The 21,098-nt window shown below is 40.5% G+C and overlaps 1 protein-coding gene across 1 annotated transcript in view; it reads left to right on the top strand.

Annotated features, from left to right (window-relative positions):
- TENM3 (teneurin transmembrane protein 3) overlaps window positions 1-21,098 on the top strand; it is a 1,235,569-nt gene that overhangs the window by 400,828 nt on the left and 813,643 nt on the right. The window contains exon 3 of the mRNA XM_083456978.1: window positions 2,635-2,800. The gene's annotated coding sequence lies outside the window, so the exon portion shown is untranslated. The remainder of the gene's footprint in view (window positions 1-2,634; window positions 2,801-21,098) is intronic.

The following is a 21,098-nucleotide window of genomic DNA, read 5'->3' on the forward strand; positions in this document are numbered from 1 at the left end:
GCCTCCAGCCACCTTCACCTGTTCTCCACCACCTTCTGGAAAATAAGAGTCTCTTACAGGGCTAACCCACTGGCTTGAAAATGGGTGTTTGTCCTGTACTCCATGGACCCATCTTGCAGTCCCTGTGCTCTTGAATGGGTGAGGACCGGGATCACAGCATTTCCATAGCTCATCCCACTTGCTCTTCCACTATTCAGGCAATGCTCTCTGCTCCCTTCCCTCCATTATCGTTGCCTTTGCCAGTCTCCAATGTCCTAGCTTTAAGCTACGTAGTTAGAGGGATCCCCCCCAAAAACACAATCTGAATTATAGCAGTTGTGAGGCCATTTGGGATCAGAGCAACTTCTGAGTGAGCTCACAGCAATTTTATTTCCTGTCCATATCTACCTGTGACCCAGAAGGGGACAGCTTTGCTAGGCCCTTCTGCACTCTAATCACACAATTGCCCTATCAGGGGCAAGCTGTGGGATGGAGCCAGGGTGGGGATAAAGGCTGACTGCACCCAAGCAGGGCCTGGGCAAACTGTAAATTGTACTGTGGTACCTTTGGTTACGTACTTAATTCGTTCCGGAGGTCTGTTCTTAACCTGAAACTGTTCTTAACCTGAAGCAACACTTTGGCTAATGGGGCCTCCTGCTGCTGCCGCGCCGCCGCCGCGCGGTTTCTGTTCTCATCCTGAAGCAAAGTTCTTAACCCGAGGTACTATTTCTGGGTTAGTAGAGTCTGTAACCTGAAGCATATGTAACCTGAAGTGTACGTAACCCGAGGTACCACTGTATTCACAAATAGCCTTTGTTAAAGAATGATGTATGTTACTGCAATGATCAGTTGTTCCAATTAGAAATTGTAATACATTCGCTTCCCATATTGTTAATTGATATGAATGGCTTTATTATCTATTGAATCAGTCATCATATTATGAGTCATCACAGAATTGCCTATCAGCACACATTGGTTATCACAGACACTATAAACATATTCTGTCTACAGCCTATCTAGATATATCTCTAAAAATAATGAATTCTGTATAGTATTTTGTAGTCAGTAATGCCAAGTAAAATCTTCAGGTAGGACATGAAAAGGAGAGGGAATGTTCTGTTATTTTCCTCTCTAGGTGTGATTTTTTTAAAAAACCAAAGTCCCTTAAATATTCGGATTTGAGGGTAGGGGAGCAGAGAATCTTTTTATTATTCTTTTGCAATTTGTAATTTGCTACCCAGCTAATTGTTAACAATGTTCCACAGCTCTTAACTGCACGCTCAACAGCTTAACCTTGTGGTCATTAGCAGGTTTGGGAGTTGTTGCAAGGCTGTGAATATATACACTGTTGTGGGTGAATTAAAAGAGTGCTGCTGTGAAACGGTACAACAAACAAAAATAAAGCTTCTTTCATGGGGGAGGGATAGATAAATAACGACTAGGGATCTCAGCTTTCTTTGTTCCTATTTTAATAGTTTACTGTTTTGTGGTTTCAGTAATTAATATGACATTCTAGAAAGCATAAATCCTGCTGAGATGTTTAAGTTAGGAGCATCCTCTTGATGGCGTACATATATATATATATATATATATATACACACACACACACACATATATAAACACACACACACACACACACACACCCCGTTCCCAGATTTTAACAAGCTGTTTTGATTTACCTTTGAAAGACATTTGAATGGTAAAGTAGTGTGGCCTACTCAAACCATTTTAGTGTCATTGTTAACTAGAACCTCCTTTTGAAATTTATTGCATTCAATTACATTTTTAGAAGAATTTTAATTATGTGCCTGTAAAGAATAAAGATGCTCCAGGCTCCATTTGTTTATCATAGAGGGCCTGGGAAAGGAAAAAAAAAACGAGGACAGAGCTTCCCAGCTCATGCAGGGGTTGCAGAGAGAGAGAGATGACTTTTAATTCGACAAGTTCAGAGAGATTTCTTAGTTTGACGCGCACAGCAGGGGGTCTTTGAGCGCCTGGCAATACTTCAGCATTCCAAGCTTTGAAAGTCTTTCCCTGCAGCAGAAATTGTATCAAAAGCCAATGATAATATTCCCTGCAAGGTAAAGCACCCTATTGAAGATTTCTAGAGCTGTTTATTTATTCATCACAGTTTTTTTTTTTTTTAGGACATATCAGGCATATAGGTAATAATTCTTGTAGACGATATAAAAATGCAAATAAATAAATAAAAACTCTCATTAGTCTCTTGCCTTGTTATATTTCTTCACTGGTTACATGAACCTATAGACACTGCCATCCATCCCTTTCCGCCCAAAATGTGTCTCTTTACTGCAAATGTCTTTCCCTGTAATTTTAATAAAATCATCATTTCTGTCTACTCTCTACCACCTGCTGTGTGTGTAAGATGTTTATGGCCATCTCCTTCCAGCAAGCTTTCAACGTAATTAATTAATTTTACAGAAGGATATTCCATTTCTTAGGGGGTCTGTTTAAATCCCAATTTTAAAGTAAGTTTTAGATATCTGCTTTCATAGTCAAGATTAAAGCTCTCTTGTTTTGGTATTCCAAAGATAAAATGTTTTCATATTTTTGTATTACCTTCACAGGGAAAGAAAAATAACATATATATATATATATTTCTCTCCTTGTTTTTGTTCTGTTTGGTCTCCGCAGCAGAGCCGGGAGTGTGAGACTGCGACAACCATTCCCTTGTGTCATGTCATTGTCGGCTATCACAGTGGCAGAATCAGCCAGATCGCTGAAGACAAAAAGTGTCCCTCTTCCTCTTGCTCTTTCAACTGCCACTGGCATCCAAAGTGACCTTGCCTTGTAAATATTGGTGAGTGACCACAAGGGGAAAGAAGCTCCCTGCTGAAAGAGAACTTCTTGGGGGGGGGGGGCTGTAGTGGCCTGAGGGCACTACATTGCTTAAAACTGTGTTTTCACATGGGGTAAACATTGGGGATGTGTGCAGAAAAAAATTATGCGCAAGATTTTTCTTTCTTTGTTTTAATCACTATTCCATATAACCTACAATTCTATTTTTAACTTAAAGGCACATACTAATGCCTTTTGCAGATTACATGAGCAACATGAAATCATTGCCTTGCTCGAGATTTAGGAAAGCCTCTGTCTCTCTCAAAGACGACTTATGTACTATTCCCTGAGGCTTCTGTTGATGCATCCCTCCCACTCCCTAAAAGGTAGTATAGGAAGTGTAACACAGAGATGGAACACACAGGCAGACCCATGACACTCACCCCCTCCCCCAAATATTTTTTTTGTTGTTTCTGCTGCTGCTGCTGCAATTCAGAGGTTTGTGGTTTTGTCCCACATCTACAAAAACACAGAAGGAAAATAATCAGTACTCCTTTGTGTCATGTTAGAACCAAAGCTATGGGGGTAGTGAATAGCAGCCATCTGGTGTTCTCTGAAGAAAGATGTATGTTCCAATAATCACTGCCTGATATTAAGGCATGCCATAATCTGTGATTATTAGCATTGCCCGGTCAATATTTCAGAACTAGTAGATGCTTTAGAGTTCTGGAGTTCTGAAATAACGGGCATCTGTTACTCTTTTTGCATTGTAGTAATCTGGAATATGAGGAAAATCCTTTCTCCCTCCCCTTTTGAAAATGGGGGGATTATACTTGAAATAAGAGAGAGCAGTCAGTCCTAGGGATGGCAGCTTCCTTGTCTTATCTTGTTTAGAATCCTTGGAAATACAGAATCAGAATAGAGTTTTGGCCAATGCAAATAATGTTTCCTTGCCCAAATGAACTAGGAAAAGAAATGGGTGCATTAGTGCAACACACAGTTGAGCCTGGGGGTATTTTTAATGCTAAAATGGGTCTGAGACTTGACTAACTTGCCTCTAATAGGGAATTGAGAACTATATTCAGTAGGGCACTTCGACTACAACGAGATCAATTTTCTTTCTCCTAGCATCTTCTCAAGTCTTAGACATAAATTTTTCACTATCTACAATTCATCCTTCAGGTTTTGCATTAGCTCTGAGGAACGATTGGGAAGTTTAGAAGGATTCCTGTCTTCAAAGGATGATGTTTGACATTAAATTCAAATGCACAACCCCTTGCACACAATAATCCTTATGAACGTCCAGATAGTTCCTCATAACTATAGAGTTATGCCCAGACCCTTCTAATCTCTGGATCCAGCAACTGTTCAAATATAAGCAAGGATTCAGTTCCTGGAATAGCCAAGCTAGTTTCCTGGTAAGGGGATAGCCGAGGTAATGAGCCATTAAGGGAACAAAGGAAGTGGATCTGTGCCATATAGAAAATAGGTGGGGCCCCTCAACTGGTTGGTAGTTAGAAAGACAAAGGCCAGAGACGAGAGTTAACTGATGTGAGCTAGGCAAGGCAGCAGGCTGGGAAGCCAGAGAGTCACACTGAAGCTTGGTTTTGCTTGAATCTAAGGCTGTGGCTATGGAGGAAGCAAGGCCCACTTGGGGTATTAATGCTGCAGCTCAAGTTACTAATTTGTGTAAGTAAAGCACAAGTTATGCGGCTAAAGTTACTAATTTGTGTAAGTAAAGCACATGTCATAAAGACTACATGTGCTCATTCTGAAGTAAACAGGGGTAACTGGACAGAACCCCTGGAACCTTGCACGACTCAGTGATTGGGGTGGCATGCAACAATAATGTTACTACAATTCCGTTCTGGAGGCCTGTCCTTATGGCAAAATGGGTTGCTGGTAGAAGCGCCATTGTGCGCAGGCACATTTGGCGGCAGCCCGCTTCTGCGCATATGCAGACAACGACAGCTGCTTCTGTGCGTGCGTGAATCACGGCAAACCAGTGTTTACTTCTGGGTTTGCCACGGTCATGACTTGGAACGGGCCTAAGTAGAGCAGGACAGATGTGTGTGTGTGTGTGTGTGTGTGTGGAGGCATGAGGCATGTGACTTTTTGGGGAGATAAGCATTTTAACTATCCTAATTTTAGAAGGAAAGGTCCCCTTCAGTCCTCTCACCAATCGTCTTTAAGCCTTGGATCTTGTTCTGTTGGGACTGCTCTCAGCAGCTCCATGTTTCTTCTTTAGTGCCATGCACTAGTGCTGTACTTGGGGTCCAGGGGAATCTGCCATGAGCAGATTCTCTACACGTTCATAGGAATAACCACATAACACCAAGTGGAAGAACTAGGAAATAGCTTCTTTTAGTCACCTCACATGGGGCCTTTAGTCCACCTTTCTTCCCTGAGAATAATTCTCTGAATGTGTTGATAGTTGCTATATATTTTGCATTTTGCGGAAAACTATAATGCCTTTCTTTTCCATTGGCCAAGAATAGGTATGGAAGGATCTGTCAAATTTCATTCTCTTCATTTCTCATTTTTCCAGTCTTAAATTCAGTTCTCCACATTTCTGCTTCAGTTTGCAGGAATTTTTCTTAAAAAAAAAAAAAAAATGATCGTGAAAATTCACCAGCATTTTAGTATAGCTTTACCCTAATAAATATATATATTTGTATGCTGTTTTGACTAGTGTACACATTTTGCAAGCAGTTTCTCCTAACAGAACACACTTTTGTAAGTGTTTCCACTAACATCGTCACTTGTGTGCTCATTTTTACCTAGTATTTGCATTTTTGTAACCTTTGGTTGGTTGGAAAACTGTTACAAAATTCAGATAATTATAAATTTCAAAGTTTCTGTTGTTTCAGTTTTCATAATTGTTTTGGATTTGACAAATTTGCCTTTAAATGTAAACTGAATTAGATTTCCCTTCCTTTCCTAGTCAAGAACCAAGTTCCTTTCTAGACTGATAAAAACCAGGAAGTGATCCAGAATTATTTGTATAAAGTTGCTCTAAACCTAATCCATTAAAAAAAAAATTTAATGTCATGTGGCTATTACTTTTCTTGATAATATATTTTAGTGATTTGTCTTGGGACTGCAGTTTACTTTTTGTTTATTTTTTAAAGTGGGCTTGTGATAGCTTCTCTTTGAACTGAGTGTTTGTGTTAAACAACATTCTGCCAGAAATTAATGTTTTGCGTAGTGATGTCTTGTTTACCATAAGGATTCCAAAGCAAATGTGCTCTGTTGCTGCTGCTTTTCTTCCTATTCTGTATTGGAACAAGGTGGCAAGGTAAGGTGCAGGGGCCTTAACCCATAACATATCAGGTTTCTTTATATATATAAAAAAATGCTGCCAGACTATTTTTCAGATGTTTTCAGTGAAAGTTATATATAAAAAGCTTTAAAGACATGTTTGCCACTTTGAAGTCTGTGTCTCTGAAGTACACATAGAGGCTTAATGAGGACACTTCCATGCTGCTTGGTACAAATATTGATTGACTGTACACACTTGCATTAGCTCCCAGCATCATGAGCAATCCACAGTCCTAGACAAGTGGTTTTTTTGCTATCAGTTGCGATTTCATAAAATACCTTTCCATTTTAGGGTTTTAAGGTGTCCTTGTTCCTCAGATGTGTTTTGCCTTATGTTGAAAGGAAAATGTGGTCAACAACTATATAGAACTATGCTTATTATTATTATTACTTATTCAATTTATGTACTGAATAAGGTTTATGTGATTGGTTGTTGAATCATTCTTACTGCACAATGGGAATAATAAGGGAGAGAGCAATGATAAGTCACATATTGTAATACTCATGGAACACAATTGACCAAGGTGATCCTTTACACTTGGGGCTGCTCTGCACAGTAACAAGAGGTTTAGACATACAGTAGTTTTAGCTCCATGTAAGTATCCCCAAAGAGGATACCCTAGACTTTAAGTGAGATAATGTATAAACTTATGACAAACAATATTCACTATGAGCTATCTGTAATTTTTTGACAGAGTTATTCATCGAAGAAATTCATGGGTAACTTTTAATATTAGATGTATGTGACTGTTTCACAGCTGTGCTTGATAAATTGTGAAGACAACGTGGTGAATTTATCAACTAAATGAATCATTGAATTCATTCATTTATCTCCTTTGGAGAGATCCTTAGTGAGAAAATGGAGGGAGTGGAATTGTGAAGCAGCCCTCTCATAAAAATAATAAAAATAAGATTTTCTTGCTCACATGGTACTCTGATAAGTTGCTTTGTTTGATTACAAAGAATGGCCTAAAATGAGTTTTATGCAGATTTTTTTAACAATAGAACACATTGTGTTATGTGCAATTTTACTGGAAAACATTTTGATATATAGCATTTACTAAATCAACTGACTGTGGAAGGAAATATCAAGATTAAGAGCATATATGTGTTCTAGGGTTCATGTTTTAAAAATAGCATATATTGATAAAGGTATTCCAAAATATAAAACATAAGATTATTCTTTTACATACTTAATAGCATTAATTATTTTTCTGGCAACAGAAAACACAGCAGTTTATGTTTCAGATCTGGCATGCGGAGCTTGGTTGTTGTTGTTTTTGTTACCACTTATTAGTTTATTTTACTAAAACTAACCCAAAGTGACTTCCAAAGTAGTACAAATATTAAACAACAATGTAAAACAAAAACAGTTAAAAAACTTAAAAGCACATTCGCCACTAAAAAAGACCATTCTCATGTTGCCACTCCACACCTCCCTTAGAAGGAGCAAATTAAGAATTGTCTCAGGTGATGAATGCATGGTCTGGGTTGGTTCATGTAAGGAAAAGCAGTCCTTGAGATATTGGGATCCTGAGCCACATCAGGCTTTATAAATAAAAGCCAGCGCTTTGATTTGAGTCTGAAAACTGACTAGTAGCCAGTGCAATCAGACCAGAATTGGTTTTATATACTCAGACCATCTGGTCCTGGTCAGCAATCTAGCCGCTGAATTATTCATGTTATTGTGTGCCAGGGAAATGCCCTCTGAAGATATGGTGGTGTTAATGGATCTATCAATATGTGAATAATTTTCTTCTTGTAGCATATGACTTCACACCTGTAGGAACTATGACTAGCCTAAGGTTATAACAAATGGCGGTGCAGTAAATTGTGCATGAATTGTTTCAGAGAAAGCGGGGTGTCAGTTCATATATTATGTAGATAACTCCGACAACAAAACATTGATACTTCATTGCACACAGTGCTACAGGGCCTGATTTTACAAGGATTTTTAAAATTGTCATTGTTGTTTAAAGAAACGTTTCCTATTCAGCCTTCTTACTGAGGTATCCTGTGAAGAGTTCACCACAGATAAAGTCGCACAGCATCAAAATGCACTTTTTTTGCAAAATTTAGCAAAATTTGTGTGCTGTCTGGCCCTGAGCCATAATAGCTGCCTCCATTTTGTGCTCCATTTACACATTTACAGCTCGTGAAATGGGGAGGGGAGGTTCACTGGTTATGGAGGTAGGCAACAACCTTTCTACTGTGGTGCACTGCTGTCATTTTTTCCCCAGAATGCCCTGCTGAGCAAAGCTATATCGTCATGTCAGGTAAAAAGGTAAAGGTAAAGGACCCCTGGATGGTTAAGTCCAGTCAAAGGCGCCTATAGGGTGCAGTGCTCATTTCGCTTCAGGCCAAGGGAGCCAGCATTTGTCTGCAGACAGCTTTTCAGGTCATGTGGCCAGCATAACTAAATTGCTTCTAGTGCAACGGAACACTGTGACAGAAGCGAGAGTGTACAGAAACACCGTTTAGCTTCCCACTGTCGTGGTACCTATTTATCTACTTGCACTGGTATGCTTTTGAACTGCTAGGTTGGTAGAAGCTGGGACAGAGCAATGGGAGCTCACCCCATTGTGCTGATTCAAACTGTCAACCTTCTGATTGGCAAGCCCAAGAGGCTCAGTGTTTAGACCACAGCACCACCCGCATCCCCCATCATCATGTAGCATCATTGCAGAGAGTATTCTAGGAAGAGAAGTGGTTGTATTAGCAGTCAGTAGGAGCACTGCTTCAATCATCGCCACCATCATACAACATGGGAAATGCAATGCAGTGAATAGTTCCACCCTCCTTTCACCTCTGACCCAGCACCAAAATTTGGCCATTTGTTTTTCTCCAGCACTGATTTCTTCATGCAAATAGTCACATGCACTTATTTATGTATGTGTTTTATCTCAGTGTTTCTGTGATCATTATAATAAATTACATTTTCTATTGAGTGTCTAGATTTCTTTCATTGAAGAAATCAGTTTAGGATTGTAAGGCGTGAGAAGGCAGAGTAGAACAGAGAGATGTCTCTTCCATTTATTTCATCTCTCCATCTCAGCCATGTCACCATAACCTGACTTTCCTGAAGATCCCTGGTCCAGCCTCACTTCAGCTACTCTATGAAACAAAAACCAAACGAGATGGAAAATGCTACTTATTTATATTTTCTTCAATCTGGGTATAAACAGGGCTTTCATCCACCACCTCTTCCAAAAAATGTGCATCTACAGTGTAGTAGAGCCTGTTCTTTTGAAAGTAGATACAATGCATTCCACAGTAGCAGAGAATGGGCACGTATTCCCAATGACAACTAACCATGGAAATCGCCATGCATTGAATTCCTTCAGATTGACTAGATGCACATGACTGCCTCTGACCCACATCTGCAAAAGTCAGTTCATTTTTTGGTGCAGGAAAGTGTTTTATCAGAATCCATTTTATGTAATTGATTGGAAACTCTGCATTCCTAATCTGAAAAGGCATAACCTTGGAGGAAAAGAGAAGGCAATGTTGGGCCCTTGGCCTTTCATACCTATATTTTTGTTTAAAGAAAAAACTGTTGAGAAGTAAAAGAAATATTTATGGTCTTAGTGCAGGACTATTAAGTTGGCAGCTTGTTGCATCCAAAATGTCAAATTTCAAAGCTGAACACTGAACAAATAAATTCACCATTCAATAGGTCTCCAGTGAGGACCTTAACACACACAATCATTTCTCTGAAAACTATATAGGGGTCTCTTTTGCTGCCTGGTTCTAAGTGCTCACTTTTAAAGTAGAAATTAGCTGATAGTATCCTGGGACATATTTATTTTTGATATCATATTAAACAAAATGCAAATATAGAAGGCTCTTTGCAAATGATGTTTTTTCATGACACCAAGTTATCTTTGAATATTTTTGTTGAGCTTTATTTCCGCTGTTGGATGTGTAATCTTTGCTAAATGTTTTGAAGGGAAGGAATCAAATAAATTGCCCTATTTTGGTCTTTCTCATCTGTATACAGTTGTGCAGCTCTAGTAGACCTGAAAATTGCCCAGAGACAAACTTTTTTAAAAATAGAGTGCTTTTGAGGCAGAAAATTGCTTTTCTGCAGTATCTTCTAACAGATAGGATGTGACAAGAGGACAAGTAGTTACCACCATAAAGTAGAGTTGTAAAGTCTTTAAAAACAAAGCAGATCAAGGAGTTTTATTTTCCATCTCAGCTGACTACAAAAGGTTTACAATGCTAAAAATTTGCCTTAACATTAACAGAAGCTACACAGTTTAGAAATAAGCCTTGCAAGCCTGCCTAACCCACCTGTGGCAGCTAGATGCTATAAGGGACATTCAGCATGATGCATAAGATCACAGAGTGTTTGTCAGCATCTTCAGAAGTTCCAAGCACAGTAGGAAGTGTTGTGGCAGGGTGGCGGCAGTGAAAGACTTCTTCATTCCCGTCTCCTTAGTTTTATGTTTGTCATGTCCTTCAGTTGTTTGAAATCTCTTGTGGAGTAATAAATAAAAGTGACTTATCCCTTTTGATCAGCCTCTTGATGCTATATGGAAGTATTTGTGTGTGTGCTTAACTTCTTGTTAAGGCAATTTGCAAATGCAAAATAAAACAGGGAGGGTAGATGGAATAAGGCTGAAGGAAGGGGGAGAGGCTGTACCATCTACATACTAAGAGACATAAAGAAACTTTGAACCTATTATCATGTTAATGGGCCAGTTGAGGATTGTCAGGGTTTGAGGTATTAATCTTAATACACATTCACATTCTTTAATTGCTCCTTTGGTGCTGTAATGGCATAGGCTGTGAATCTGTGCAATATTAACAGTATTATGTGCTTCTACAGTTTGAAGCCATAATACCACATGGGTATTACAAACTATATAAAAAGTGTCATATGCTTCTGTTTTCAAAGATTTAATGTTATTATTATTGTTTTAAATGGAAAATGATCAAGTCTCTACAATTAAAATGGGGATTGTCCAGACCATGCCATCTGGGAAATCAATGTTCTACCTTTATCTGCTTGCAAATGGAGGAGGTGGAGATAATAAGTCTCTCAGGATTCACAAAGAAACCTGGTGGAAAGTGTTCAGCTTGGGAATTTCACCATGTAGTTTTCTCTGTTCTTGCTGCTTTCGGCTTCATTCTTGTCTTTATTAGAACTTGGCTGTCTGGCCTTTTGCATCTTCATAGCGTCCATCAGGAATTTTCAGCATGGGCAAGTACTGGTCTTTTTCTATCACAGTGTCAGGTGATGACAAAAGTTTGGCCAAGCTTTTGATACTGTGTGTGTAAAGCCACTGATGCACTAGGGCTCTTGGGACATATCTATGAACTCTCTTCAAATGTACAGTGAAACCTCTAACCCAGCAATGTAATCCGTACTATTTGCCAGGAGTCTGCACAACTGACATCCCCTAATGTTAAACAGGCATTCAGTGACAGCAGGATTCAGGAAAAAATCTTTTCAGTCCCTCAACAAAATAAGTATATACAGAAAACCTAGGTGACCTTGCAAACCATTCCAGGTATAGGACTTTGTGGGGGAAGTCGTCACGGCGTATCTTATAAAAAAGGAAATTAGAATGTTTTAATAGTTAGCCACCCACCAAATTTTGGGAAGAGAAGGATAATTTTCCTGATAATCAACCAATCAACTATACAGTATTGAGCCTAATCCTTGGTAAAGGTGGTGAGATCTGATGCAATTTTTTTCAAGTAAAATTGTGGTGCCATTTGTTTGTGGAATCATCCTGTGACAACGCAAACATTAAAGAAGCTTACTATTCTTAAAATGCTTGTGATGTCAGCTTAGTTTTTAAGAATGTTTGATTAAATAATAATTTTAAGTTCCCTACAGGTTGTAAGAGTCAGAATGAGATGTTATTGTTAAAAAAGAAAGAAATCCACTAGTCTTTCAGCTGTATCTCTTGCCCATTCTGACTATTTCTTTGAGGAAATCTCATTTTGTTGCTGCACACCACGAAAGCTCTTAATGCTCTCCTCCAAAATAGTGAGCACTTTATAGTAAAGAGTGTTAGCCAGTGTAATTACAGGCCTTAGATATTTCTCTCTGATAATATAATTCACTGTCTGCAGGAATACATGTATTTACCTTGTGCTAACTCGTACACTAATACATGATTTGAACATTACTACCTAGGCATTCTTTTTTCTTATGAGTTCGCGTGAAACCAATGAATGCACTGCTCTGTTAAAAAGACTGTACAATTGCTGGAAAATGACATACAGCAGGAGGTCCTCCTTGTCATTACACATGGAAACTCTTGAGCTGCAGCTATCCTTCACCTGCCACTGTGTCTCCCAAATGCATTTTGTCGTCTCAGACTGCTCACTCTTTTCCTGCCTTTGCCTTGCAATCCATCTTTGTAAAGTAGAGGCTGCATTGCTTGAAAGCTGACCATTCAAATTCACAGTGGGTCCTTCCATGTCAATTTACTGCTATGTGATTAACTCTCCAGTTATTATCTGACCTTTTGATTATCTGAACATTTTAAATCTGTCCCTCATATTTGCAGGTTAATGTGTTTGCACTGAACAGCTTTCCAACAGCAAACAGTAGCACAAAGAACATGGCCCACCATCATCTGAAGTGGCTCAAAGGTGGCTTGATAAAGCAGTTTTGCAGTCACAGATAGGCAGCAAAAACAGGATATAGCAGAGGTTCCTTGTAAGCCACCTTATAAGGTGGATAGAGTTAATGTAGCTTTCTGGTTCACAAGATGGATAGACCTGTCCTAACCGTACAGTGGTACCTCCGGTTACGAACTTAATCCATTCCGGAGGTCCGTTCTTATCCTGAAACCATTCTTAACATGAGGCGTGCTTTCGCTATTGGAGCCTCCTGCTGCGTGAACGCCTCTGGCACACGACTTCTACTCGCATCCTGGGGCAAGGTTTGCTTCCAGGAGACCTTCTTCTGGCTTAGCAGAGCTCATTACCCGAAGCGTTTGCAAGGAGGACGATACGTAACCTGAGGTATTACTGTATTGATTTATGAGCTGCTTTATTGGTGTTACGGACTGTACATTTTTGGTTTTAATCTTTTTACTGTTTTATTAGTTATAACAATATCGCTTTGTTTGTTTTTTACTACATATTGCAAAATTTCCTTTGATGTATAAATTAAATTAATAATTAATTAGCCAACTGCTCAGGTTGCTTTCCTGCTTCTTACTTGTCCAAAGCCACCAGTGAATGAAACTTACTGTTTACTGATCTGAAGCTACACTATTTTCCTTGCAGATTTGTATTCTTCTTCAATAGTGTGAAAGTATTTTCAGATTTGATTTTTAAAGTGCAACCCTCTGCTGGCATTAACATCGTGAATCTCTTACGTTGTTCTAGTGTCTCCATCAGTATTTGCAGAAATGCTAGAGGCCGCTGATAAACATCAGAATAGGTTAAAATTAGGCCAAGCACCATAAATCTAAAAATAAAATAAAATACTTATCTGCTGCATTTTTGACAGCAGCTGTGGCTGCACATTGCAGATGAATAACTTTGTGGTAGAGAACCTAAGCCTTCAGCAGCTTAAGCAAGGATGGAGAGGGCTGTGCAAGGGTCAGAATTATGAATGTCTGGCTTTGAGAAGCTTTTCAGTTGGCAAACACAATGTGCAACAGTTCATGACTAAGGCAGCTTCCTGTCACTTTCTTTGAGCAATTGCATCCTTTCCTTGCTTCTTGTTCACCTTCATCTTTTTCTTAAAGTATCCTTTTCACCTGTAGTGTATTTTCCCCCCTTAAAATGAGGATATATACTCCACCTGACTTTTACAGAAGTGTTGAAGGGTAATACTTAATACCTTATGAGCCACCTTTTTTTGAAAAGGCTAATCCATCTTTCTCTGAAAGATAAAAGTTAGAGCATTTCTCAAGTCCATGCAAGGGACTGAACACAATGAGACTGGATTCTTTGAACATAAACTCCAGTCCTATAAACACGTTACATGGAAGAAGACTGAGGACCAGGGTCACAGTCTAGTAAATTAGTTGTTACAGATTGGAATCCTGAGTTTTTATGTGGGGCAGTTAGAGAATAGGGAAATAGGAACACAGAACTATTTGTCTTGTCTGAAACATGAATAGCCCTTGTACTTGATATTTACTGGTATTTGACTGAAAGTTCTCACTATTCACTTATACAAATGGACGTTCTTATTAACAAACTGAACATTGTTTCATTGGTGTATTAAACACATTTTATACTTTATTTCCAAAATTTTGCTGCTAGGTGCTATGAGAAATATAAAAATAAGCTACTAATGGGCTCTCTCGGATTAGGCCTCAGAGTGTGCTATTTGGCCACTAGAGTAGAGATGTTGTTTTGAGAGCATAATAATCCCAGTATGAATTATTAGAACTTTGTCCCATGTGGATGAAACTGCACAATCATGCCATTCACAGATGATCAGTGAAAACATTCTGAAATGTTTTTTGGCCATAAATTGCACTAGCCTATGAGGAACGTATTTAGAAGGAAGGGGAAATATGGTAAAGAAAACGTTTAGAAGATGTCAAATGCAAATTTGGGAGATGCACAGAATTAATCTAGACATTTAAGCGTGATGTCAGGCTTGGGGAATTCTATACTCCACCGGCAGCATCAAGGATCAAGGAAGAAGCAAGAAAGTTTGTATTTATGGTTTTATCAGTTCTCGTGGTGCAAGACAAAGAATTCAGTCCTTAACTCCATAGTTGCTCACTCTGAGCTCCTCCCCTTCCGTCCCCAGCAATAGCCTGTGTCCCTACGGGTGACCTCAGGAGTCAAACATCTTTGAGCCCTTTGCTCTTGAATTCTAAGTGACCAGTAAGTACATGGAGATGGTGGCTCTCCTATGCTTTCCAAGGGCATCTCTGATGGAAAATTCTCCCCCTCCCCCTCCTTCTCCTAACACCTCATAACTTGGCAGCTCTGAACTCTGCTGCAGTTCAATCCTGTCTTCTCCTTCTCTTGAAACAAGTGGGGAAGGGGGGGGCGATCCACCCACTCCCCCTCCTCTGAGAGAAGCAAAGGAGGGGGGGCAATTCCCAGCCTTCCGCTTCAGTCCAGTCCCTGACACATGTAAATGTAAACAGCTCCCAGATCTACCAGAGGGGTGAGACAGAGTGCTTTTATTAAATAAATAAATAAATGTTCTCTGTGTTGTGTCTTCTGGTGACCATGCACAGAAAAATGGACATCACATTGCTCTGAAAATGTATTTATTTATTTATTATTTATTAGATGTCTACTCGGCACATCCATCCAAAAGACCCAAAGACCAATTATTATTATTGTTATTATTTATTAAATCTGTATACCACCCTTCACCTGTGGATCTCAGGGCAGTTCACAACAAGATAAATACAAGATAAAACCATAAAATACACAATAAAATCAAGAATAAAGCACACACAAACCAATACCCCCCTTACTCCCACCTCAGAGATGGGAAAGTGCTTTTATATACTCCTGCGCAGAAGACATAGCATTGGTCTTAGAGGTAGCAAGCCATATTGTGTTAAGGAAAGCAGCAATAAGTATACCCCTTCACATATTTTCCCACTAATGAATTAAATGCAGAATACTTATTGAGTTTTAATTTAACTGAAGCTGCAGTTTTATATTTACTTACCTGTGAGTAAGCCCAATTGAACTCAGTGGTACTTTCCCTGGTTTATGTAGCTTACAGAAGTAGATTTGTATAGGATTGTCCTGTAAATCACTCTCCTCCCCCCCCCCCCAAAGAAAAAATACAGTTTCATCCAAGCATATTTAAAATGATGATAAAGCAAAGTTAAATCTTTTCTCAGTCAAGTCTCCTGATGTAATACAAACATGAGTATTAACTAAATACCAAAATAAACCTAATTGAAATTAGGTTCAATATATTTAGGCTTAATATACTCAGCAGACAGATTATAGAGGTAAGACTGATTCATCAAGCAGACAGGTAATTTTGATTATAGGGCTTTTGGAAGGTCCAGAAAAGGTTATTTAGGTACAGAATGTGGTATAGGAATCCTTTGTGGATACATCAGCTACGAAAGTTATTACATTTTAGAAGTGTGGTGCACAAGAGGAGGAATCAATGGTACAACTCTCAAAAGAGATCACGTTTTGAATTAGTTATTTAAGAAACTGTACAATCTATATCTACTTATTTGCAGCACTACACTTCTTGTGTGGATGATAGTACCTTTTTGCACATATCCCGCTTGTCATATGCAGCGGAGAATGGGATACATTTCATCCAATGATGCTCACACACCATAAAATTAACTACAATTGTGTTGGCAACGTTCCAGATTTGCTTCGCTACATCTATAGACACTATCAATTTATCCTTATGGCTAAATATGAGATAGGTAGCATAGGGTCTACTGTGTCCGCTAGGTGATTTTGCAGTAATCTTCCACACAGAAATATTTTACAGTAAGAAATAGTGAACAAGGACTGCCAGCTATGCCCAACTTCAAATTTAGTGGGATCCTTGCCAACTTGCCCTTATATTCCAGGGGTCATTTTTCTACTACACTATCACATTCTCTGACAGTTGCTCTTTATCGTTATCTCATCCATATTGCCTGTTCAGGGAGTTGATAAGCAGGAAATAGTGGTAGATCCTTCTATTTGCCATTATTATTATTGCCTCTGCTTACAGTTTCACCCAGCGGTCCTGTGGGAAAACAAATGGTCAGTTACTAATAGTGTTGAGTAGCCTTAGTGGTGAGTCAGGGATTATCAGTTTTCCATTTCAAGGTGGTAGGGTCTCCGCAGCTTCCCAAGAATCCTGGTTCTTCACACCAGTAGAGCTGCTGGCCTCCTTTTAAAATAATGGTCTTAAACAAAACTACAATATGCTAGCCAAAAAAATGCAAAATGAACCTCTTGTGGGGTGCTGTCTATCAATGATTATATGATTCAGTGGGCAATCTGAGTCTCTGATGTTTGAATTAAAAAGTGATTCCACCAGTTTCCACTGATTTAAACAGTAAGCTCAAAAGCGATAGAACAGAAAAGGTATGATGTTTCCATTTCTGGCTAAAGCGGGGATTTGTGATTGGTGTTTGCATTTTCTTTAGGTTTTAAGTGTTGATGTGTGTGTGTGAATATTTCCATAATTATTGACTGACCAATTTTGGTCATGAATCAAGTCAAAATTCCATGAGTCAGCTTGAAGATGGTTGAATACATTCATTATTACTCAGTCTCCACCACTGCCTTCTCCTTGCCATTTTTTAAGCTGGTTTACTTAAAAATGTGGCCTGAATTAAATCCTCAAACACACTTCCCTAACCTAGCTTGCAAAATAATTTCCTATTTCATGGACCCAACTATTGGAAGTGTACCCTCAATTTGAGAGGAAAATAAAACCTAAGTTGAGATGGTTCCAATCTAGGATTCCACCCCCACCTCCCTCTGCTTTAGTGCAATGCCTTACTGCCCAAAGACTCACACTGCAACAGCATGAGGAACTGTCAAAATAGAAGCAGGACTGCTCTGTACTGTCCCTGAAGATCTCATCAATATACCTCTCTCTCTTCCTCAGCATCTTCAACATAGTCATCCTGACTTAAAATAAATGCATTTGATTTTCTTCCCAATCAGGGAAGAAGAGTCATATAGGAAGAATTCAGTGCAATACATAGGATAGCTTCCATCCAACTGTTCAACTTCTGCATATCTTCTGTTAGCTTGAAAAGTTTTAGATTTCATTAGGAAAGTTAATGTACACATGCTGAAGTTCTGACTTCAAGCCTGTGGCACCCTCTCCCTGCAGCTGATTTCAGCACTGTTTCTCTTCTAGTTTGGCTGGTGGCTCTCAACCAGCCTATGGGTTTTTTCTCTCATCAAATAAGGAGTTCTCTTGGGGGAATTCAGAATATGCGCCTGTAACTATCCCATAATCTATATCAGTGTTACTGTACATTACTATGCTAGATCACACTCTCCTCTTTCTGGCCTTCCCAACCAAGGGAGTTTTGAGGAAATAAAATATATGTCTTACAGCAGCTTCTGCCCACTTTTAAAAAAACTTTTTTATTCAAAATTAAAACAAAACATATTATTCAGAAACATATCATCCTTATTTTCCCCCCATTTTTCCTCCCTCCGCCCACGCTCCCTCACAAAAACCACCCACCCACCCACCCACCGGCTTCCCTCAGTTCCAGTCTTTGATTTCTCTAAGAATGCTGTTTTCTGCATGTTACACAGTTGTATAGATCCTCAAACTATTTCGCTGATTGTCATCAATAGAAAAGTTTGTGTATGTTTATTCAAAGCCACCCAAGGAGTCCAGTTCACTTTGTTGCGTTTTCAAATACTTTGTAAAGAGTTCCCATTCATCTTTTAAGTCACAGTTATCATTGTCCCGTAGCTTATATGTCAATTTTGCCAGTTCTGCACAGTCCATCATTTTTTCTTGCCATGATTCTTTAGTTGGGGTTTCTTTAGTCTTCCATCTTTGTGCTATTAGAACTCTTGCGGCCGAGCTTCTGCCCACTAAGTACCACTACCTATGTTTGATAGAGTTAAAAGCAAGTTGCCTTGTTGCATGGCGAGCATCATCCCTTTATTTATCAGTGAAATAGAAGGGAAAAGATTCCATGTTGCCATCACTTTCTTGTACACAAAGCAAGTGTACAAGATACAGCCTTTGTTTAGTCTTTTGGGTAGTATGTGTCACCTAGTTTTCAAAGAGCTGCCAGATGGGAGAAGGAATAAATTTCATTTATGATAAACAAGTGAGTTTTACAAGTGTAGATTTGAATGCATAAATCCTCCTGTTATCGTTTATAAACATCATAGTGGTCTGTTCAACCTGGCATGTCTCCAGCCTAGAGACTTACTGCCAATCAGTGTAAGCAATATTGCACTAGAATAAATGAGAGATGTGACAATATAAGTTAGCACCCTAGCTTTCCTAACTTAAGACCCTAACAGCTATTATTTCTGATACAGTCAATCTTACTAACTTACTAAACTAGGTTCCTTCAGAATGAAAAGGGTTGTTGTTGCACCTGCTTTCTTTTGCTAGGCAGTGACAGCTTTGTGGGCTCCAATGTTGCTGAGAAATGTCATTTCCTAGGGCTTCTGGGTCCTTATTAAGGACCTTGGAAGTCTGGTGAATGACAGTTTCCAGGAACCATTGAGTCCAAAATGGTGTCCTAACAAAAGCAGAAGCAGTCTTTATCATTGCTGCTGCAAATAATGCCAAATAATTTTCAGCAGGATAGGAGAGAGTGGTGGTGGTAGTAGCAATAGTAGTAGCAGCAATCATAATGATAATGTTATTAATGAGTTGTTGTTACAGTGGTGCCTCGCAAGACGAAATTAATCCGTTCCACGAGTCTCTTCGTCTTGCGGTTTTTTCGTCTTGCGAAGCACGGCTATTAGCGGCTTAGCGGCTATTAGCGGCTTAGCGGCTATTAACGGCTTAGCGGCTTTAAGAAAAAGGAAACAAACTCGCAAGAACTCGCAAGACGTTTTGTCTTGCGAAGCAAGCCCATAGGGAAATTCGTCTTGCGGAACGACTCAAAAAACGGAAAACTCTTTCTTCTAGCGAGTTTTTCGTCTTGCGAGGCATTCGTCTTGCGGGGCACCACTGTATATTTATGAGATTTATTACCTGCCGTTCAACCTAAGGTCCCAGGACAGTTTGCACAAATAATGCAATTGAAAACAAAATAAAAACCCAACACAAATGCAACAGCATCCACACATTAATTTCAGATAGACCACCATGATACTTTCAGATGTTCACTGACCAAGGAAAATAAATGTGTCTTCAGCAAATGAAAAAAATTGAATAGTGATGGCACTAAATGAAACTCTAAACAAAGTTAATTCCATAGTTTGGGGGCTGCTACAGAAAAAAGCCCTCTTCTGGGCCACTGGTCCTGTAACATCTAAGGATGGCAGAACTAGCAAGGCAGACTCTGCCTATCTTAATACTTAGATGGTCTTGTGTATATTTGATCTTGTAGCTATATAAGTAATTAGTTTGTGTGCGGGAAGTCTTTGGATAGACTCAGGGCCATGGAAACTGGAAGTCTTATTAAGAGCCAACAATTTCTATAGAGAAGCTGCCTTTTGAGAGCCTAGTCTGGCGAATGTACCGTATTTTTCGCCCTATAGGACGCACCGTCCCATAAGGCGCACCTAGTTTTTTGGGGGGGAAATAAAGGAAAAAAATTATTTCCCCCCCAGGCGCGGGGTTGGGGAAGCCCGAGCTTCCCCCGACCCCAGCCCCCAAACAGGCAGCTCTCTGCAAGCCGTGGGAGCCCAGTGCTGGCTCCCGCTGCTAGCAGAGAGGTCTGCGAAGCCTGGGCGCGCTGAGCTCAGCGCGCGCAGGCTTCGGCATGCAGGCACCTCTCCGCCAGCAGCGGGAGCGCTCCCGCTGCTAGCGGAGAGGTCCGCGAAGCCTGGGCGCGCTGAGCTCAGCGCGCGCAGGCTTCGGCATGCAGGCACCTCTCCGCCAGCAGCGGGAGCGCTCCCGCTGCTAGCGGAGAGGTCCGCGAAGCCTGGGCGCGCTGAGCTCAGCGCGCGCAGGCTTCGGCATGCAGGCACCTCTCCGCCAGCAGCGGGAGCGCTCCCGCTGCTAGCGGAGAGGTCCGCGAAGCCTGGGCGCGCTGAGCTCAGCGCGCGCAGGCTTCGGCATGCAGGCACCTCTCCGCCAGCAGCGGGAGCGCTCCCGCTGCTGGCGGAGAGGTCCGCGAAGCCTGGGCGCGCTGAGCTCAGCGCGCGCAGGCTTCGGCATGCAGGCACCTCTCCGCCAGCAGCGGGAGCGCTCCCGCTGCTAGCGGAGAGGTCCGCGAAGCCTGGGCGCGCTGAGCTCAGCGCGCGCAGGCTTCGGCATGCAGGCACGTCTCCGCCAGCAGCGGGAGCGCTCCCGCTGCTAGCGGAGAGGTCCGCGAAGCCTGGGCGCGCTGAGCTCAGCGCGCGCAGGCTTCGGCATGCAGGCACGTCTCCGCCAGCAGTGGGAGCGCTCCCGCTGC

Source organism: Podarcis tiliguerta (assembly GCF_965153285.1).
Source record: "Podarcis tiliguerta genome assembly, chromosome: 9".
Classification (NCBI taxonomy): domain Eukaryota; kingdom Metazoa; phylum Chordata; class Lepidosauria; order Squamata; family Lacertidae; genus Podarcis; species Podarcis tiliguerta.